We start from the raw sequence: 6,000 nt of genomic DNA, 5'->3' as shown, positions 1-6,000 counted from the left end.
ACCATTAACACTTAGTTGTGCCAAAAAGAAGTATAAAAGCAATATAATATTTTTGGATTTCTTTTACTAAGCCTTGGAAAAGAAGCTATTATATTCTTTGTGAAAAAGTATTGGGTTGCTTTCTTTATAAGACAGGCCAATTGCTAAAAATTGGGTAGCACATCTCCGACAGGAATTTGAATAATGAACCTACCCTGGTACGGTAATGGAGTCTAGACATGCGATAAGGACAGCGCAGCTGCAGCCTCTTACAGAGATGAGTAAAAGGCATTGCTCATGCACAATAATGCTGTTCATAGTTAAAGTGCTAAGGTAATGATGCACTCACAACGCAGCACAGGGACTCTCCAGCACCTGCCTGGATTCAGACATAGGAGAGATGTCTTCAGCCTAATTCTGAGCTGTGTCTACAGGCTCCATTTATCCCAGGCACTCCTAATCCTACGCAGATCACAATCTTTGTTATGGAGTGCCTGAAGCTTCCCGAAGCACATACATGCAGCCTGCTGGTGGTCCCAGAGACTGTTTGCATTCTATAAATTCTTTAGATATTGACCTGATGAAGGCTTTCTGTTGTGACTTGGCTTCTATAACAAGTCTGTCTGGCCTCCACGGCTATTTGTTATATACTTGACATCTATTTGTATGTCAGGTAGATTGTTGTTATCTCAAAGCTCTGGTATTCTGTTTATCTGGGACATGGTACCATTAGCTACTATATAAATGAAATGTACCTCGTGGAGCAGCAGGTTGAGAGGACTTGTTGCTCTGTTAATGGTGCCTAGGAACCTTGGGTACCATTTATTCTAAGGCTTTTGAGGAAAGACACTCTAGCACTGAAGGTTACCAAGTACTGATGTTCCACTGGAACCTCTTTGCCGTTGTCCCCAAGATTAAATGCCCTTCCAATGGCACTCCCCTGAGTCCTCACCATGCTAGCCCTTCCAATGGCACTCCCCTGAGACCTCACCATGCTATTATTTATCTCAGTAGCCAAAAGATTCCCCAAAGTCTGTATTTTCCTAAAAAACATTGTGGCAATTGAACATTTTTTCAGGAATGGCTTGAAGAATTGACCCTACATGCTTGTTATGGTGACACATGTTCTTTTATTTCTAAGAACCTACTCATAATTTCTCCTCCTATGTTTGAAAAGAGGATTATGACAAGAAGTAAATCAGGATATTACTATATTTATTGAAACTAAAATACTTATTTTCTGTTCATCTATTTTTGATTAATTTTATTTATATATTAAAAAATACTAATACAGATCATGATAGTTACTATCAGTGGTTGGTTTTCTGGGATCTAGTAACATATATAAAGAATCAGTAAAGCTCACTAGTGCGTTTGTGTATGATTATATTTTCAGAGATTAACTAAGTAGGCATGGATAACACATCTTGAATTTTGGTGGCACCTCACAAAAGCTTAGGGAATGTGTAGAATTAAAGGTAAAAGGATAAATAAACAAAATAAATATCTCCATTGAATATATCAGACAGTACTCACACCGCTTCCTTGAAAACACATTGTGAACTGGTATGTGCTACCACTACCCTCTTCAGCATAGTGGACGGGGCCCTCTGAAATCATGTACATGAGTCTTTCCTTCTGTAACTTGATTTCTATAGCATGGGAAGCTTAACTCTTATTGGTGTACTAAAGTTTTATACATATCGGTACTTGAGAACCACAATCACCTGTTCCAGTCTTTTTATCTGGCCTTCTTGCCTATCTTGCTACCAAAGGACACATTCTCTCCTTAAACATTATCTTATATGGGTCGCTGTTTTCCTGTTGCCAGATAGGTCTAGCTGTGTACTAAACTCTTTTAGTACCATAGAGAGACAAGCTACTGTTCAGCGTCTCAGAAAGCTGTTATCCTCCATTCTCTAGTACATTCCTCACTAGATAAGCAAACTGAATGTTCCTTGGACTCACCAAGGAAAATACACAAACAGCTCCTGTGTATTTGATATCATATATAAACTTTATTAACACTGCAACATTTCCCTGATACTATTTCTTTTTAATTTCCTCTAGTAATTCAAGGCCATTTTGGAATCTACTAGACCCGAAGTATGCCAAAACATTTTCTAAGCCCAGCTGATTCATAACAGGAGCATATTACAGAACTGGCTCTAAACTTTGCCCAGATAATAAACCCATACCCACAAGCAGACTTTTTGTGTCAATTGTTTAATTTTTATTCAGTTTTCAACCCCATTATGCATCACCCATACATATGGTTCTAGACACCTGTTTTGATTATGTGTTAGTAAGCCCTTGCAGTTCATTTAATAGATAATTCTTTTTCTTTACTATCCATACTAAGAATATAAATTGAACTGAACATGTGCTGATAGCTTTAAGTTTGAGCTGCTGTCCAGAAGAAAAGGGATGAGAATAATAAGAGAAAATAAAAGTTACCTTCTAAAATCTGGATTGGCAGTCTCCCCATGAGGTCTAAAAGGAATTGAGGGAGAAATATTACCATTTTAAAAACAGGGAAACTGATTTTTCTGCTGACTAATAGAATTCTAGAAAAAAAGTCAAAGTCAATGTCTTACTTTCCTTTTGTTACTGATAAGGAGAGTGATAGGGGAATACTTCCTTTCTAAGAGGGATCCATGGCTCCAGATACATATGTAGCAGAGGATGGCCTTTCCTGACAATAATGGAAGGAGAGACTCTTGGTCTCGAGGTTTGATGCTTCAGCATAAGGCATGGTGGAGAGGTGGGCAGGACATTCTGGATGGGTGCGGTAGCATCCTCATACAGGCAAAGGGGAAGAGGAGATGTGGGATGAGAGGGTGGTGGAGGATAGTCTGGAAGTGGGATATCATTTGAGATATAAACAAATGGAAAGATTAATAAAAAATAAAATAAAATAAATGATATAAATTTGGCCTCCTTTGAATTAAACTTAGAGAGGTTAACTCTTAAGTTCAAAATCAGCAAATACAATACTGTTCTACTTTTCTTATGTTTCTCAGTTTTTATTTGTGTTTATGTGTATGTATATGTGCACATGTTTGGGGCATATCCATGCCTAAGCATATGTGATTCTGTGTTCATGTTGTTTGTGTATGTACACATTGTTTGCGGTTTGCATGTATATTTGTGTGTGTTTCTGTGTATATGAGTATGGGCCAGGTATATACATACATACATGTATATATGTATATGTATAGATCTGACTGTGTGATTGTGTGATAAATCACATCAATTTGAGAGATACCTTAAAATCAACTGGCATCAAAAAATTAAAGTAGGCCAGGCAGTGGTGGCGCATGCCTTTAATCCCACCAGCACTTAGGAGGCAGAGGCAGGTGGATTTCTGAGTTCAAGGCCAGCCTGGTCTACAGAGTGAGTTCCAGGACAGCCAGGGCTTCAGAGAAACTCTGTCTCGAAAAACCAAAAAAAAAAAAGTTAAAGTAGAAAATGATTATATTTTGAAGTAATATGTAATGTATTATTTTTCAGATAATGTTTAATACTGTTTCACATAAAACCCTGCTGGGTTTATTATCAGGCCATGCTTTACTGTTGAATAATTCTGTGTCCTATGAGACCTTTATAGAACAAAATAAAAACATTACTTAATTATAGCTATAATTTATCTTTGAATTCTTAATTCCTTATAAGAATGCCTTACAGGCACTCACTTGTTGCTTGTAATTTATTCCATATTTATTGATTTTCAATTATCAATTTTGGTTCATTTAGCATTAGTTGAATGATAATTTGATTATTATATGTTGGGTAGGAAATGTATATACTAGGAAGTCCAAGGTAGAAAAACAAAGCAAAAAAAAGTTAAGTTAGGTTCTAGAATTAGTGTGGTATAAACATTTATACAGAAAGATGCAGATTTAGGAATATACAGAGTAGCATGTGCTCATAAAGCTTATATTGATAGGAGTTTTATTTGTTAGTGAGCACATTATATTTCTTATTGTTGTTTTACTTTTTGCATAAAGAAGTATTTTAATCCAGCAGCATGGGTGCTCTGGCAAGGGATCACATCTAAAGACCTTCTATTTCTATATGATATGGATGAAAAGCAGACATGCCCTGGATTACAGTATGATCTGGTAAGAATGCAGACATACCTTTAGTGTACACCCCTACCTATGAAGACAAGGTTAGCTTGTAGAAGAAAGCAGACATGTTTGAAAGTGAAGTCCAATTGAGAGGCAGTCGAAGTGATTAATCAGAAAATGATTTGATAGAATGAACCAGAGATTGGACACCCCCAACTCACACAAGAACAGCACAGAAAAGAAAGGCTACTCAAGAGCAAAGATGAGAGAAGAGTGGTGGTGTGGGGTGTGGTGTATATGTATGGTAGTTTTACAAAGACAGGTGGCAGAGAGAACAAGATAGACACAGGTGAAGACAGAAGGAGCCAGAGAATTAGGAGCCAGAAGATTAGAACAGATTGCCAAAGTTAGTATTAATCCAGAGAGAGCAATTCAATCCAATGCTGAGAGAAGATGGATAGAATCAGTCATCTTGCAATATTAGACAAGATGGAGGTTAGAAGCTTCCAAGCCTAGGCCTAGGGATAGTTAGAACAGAACAAGAATTGCTCTGGGCTCTGTCTAAGGCATGTGTTTGCACAGCTTGGGTAAGGCTCTCATATTATCCTCTAAGGAAATAAAAGCATCATTTACATTTACAACTATACATGTAGTGTTACTTAGATGAAGAAATAGAGTGAGTAAGGATAAAAAGTGTGCATTAATACATTTATCAATACTTAATTGCTCTTGGTATTATTTTTTGTTATTTTTCACTATTGTTTTTGCTTCATTTTGATTTTGTTTTCTTTTTCAAGTTTAGTACAAAAAATTATTATTTTTCAGAAAAGTAGACCAGATTGTTAACAAGTTTGAACATTTCCTGGCTGATTAAATGATTGACACAGAATTTTTATGTTCATTAGAAGTAGAAAATGCAATGAGATGAAAGAGTGAGTTGTCAATGAGTGGCTTATATCTTCATTCCTTGTCTCCTCTACAGAGTGTTTCTACATTTCTCCTGTGAACTTAGGAAATGTGCAGAAGAGTTAAGATTTTGTGCAAGTACAATAGTCAGTCTAACTAAAGAACCCCAGTAGAAGTCCGAAAACATGAATACTACTGAAAGTTCTCAGTACTGTTGTTTCTTTATATATATATCTGATAGTCTGAACCTAACTAACACCTTCTCCCAAAAGACAATATGCCACAGACACAGAAGTCATCTTCTGGCACTATGTAGAGATGTGCAGTCTTTAGAAGGTGGCATGTATTGCCACGAAGTCAAGCCACAGGAGCAACCAGGGCACCTGAGTTTCTTAAGCGTCCCTCAGTTCTTTCTCTTTATTGATAACTGTTTACTCACAGGTTTCCTTATACCTAACTGATGATTTGTCTTGAAACATTAAAATCAAAAAACAAACAACCTATTCTCATTTTTTTCCATATGAAAATGAGAATTGCTCTCTCCATGTCTTTGAAGAATTGTCTTGGAATTTTGATGGGGATTGCACTGAACCTTTAGATTGCTTTTGGTAAGATACCCAGTTTTACTACGTTAATTCTACCAATCCATGAGGATGGGAGATCTCTCCATTTTCTGAGGTCTTCTTTAATTTATATCTTGAGAGACTTGAAATTCTTGTCATGCAGATCTTTCACTTGCTTGGTTAGAATTACCCCAAGTTATATTGTATTATTTGAGACTACTCTGAAGGGTGTTGTTTCCCTGATTTCTTTCCAGCTCATTTACCATTTATATTAAGGAAGGCTACTGATTTGTTTGAGTTAATTTTTTATCCAGCCACTTTGCTGAAGTTGTTATCAGCTATAGAAGTCCTTTGATAGAATTTTTAGGGTTACTTATATATTCATGATCATATCTTCTGCAAATAGTGATATTTTGACTTCTTCTTTGCCAATTTATATCCCCTTGATCTCCTTTTGTTGTTTTATTGTTCTAGATAGA

This window comes from Mastomys coucha, unplaced genomic scaffold, assembly GCF_008632895.1.
Source record: "Mastomys coucha isolate ucsf_1 unplaced genomic scaffold, UCSF_Mcou_1 pScaffold16, whole genome shotgun sequence".
In the NCBI taxonomy this organism is placed as follows: domain Eukaryota; kingdom Metazoa; phylum Chordata; class Mammalia; order Rodentia; family Muridae; genus Mastomys; species Mastomys coucha.
The sequence above is the reverse complement of the archived record's forward strand: the minus strand, read 5'-3'. Positions refer to the sequence as shown.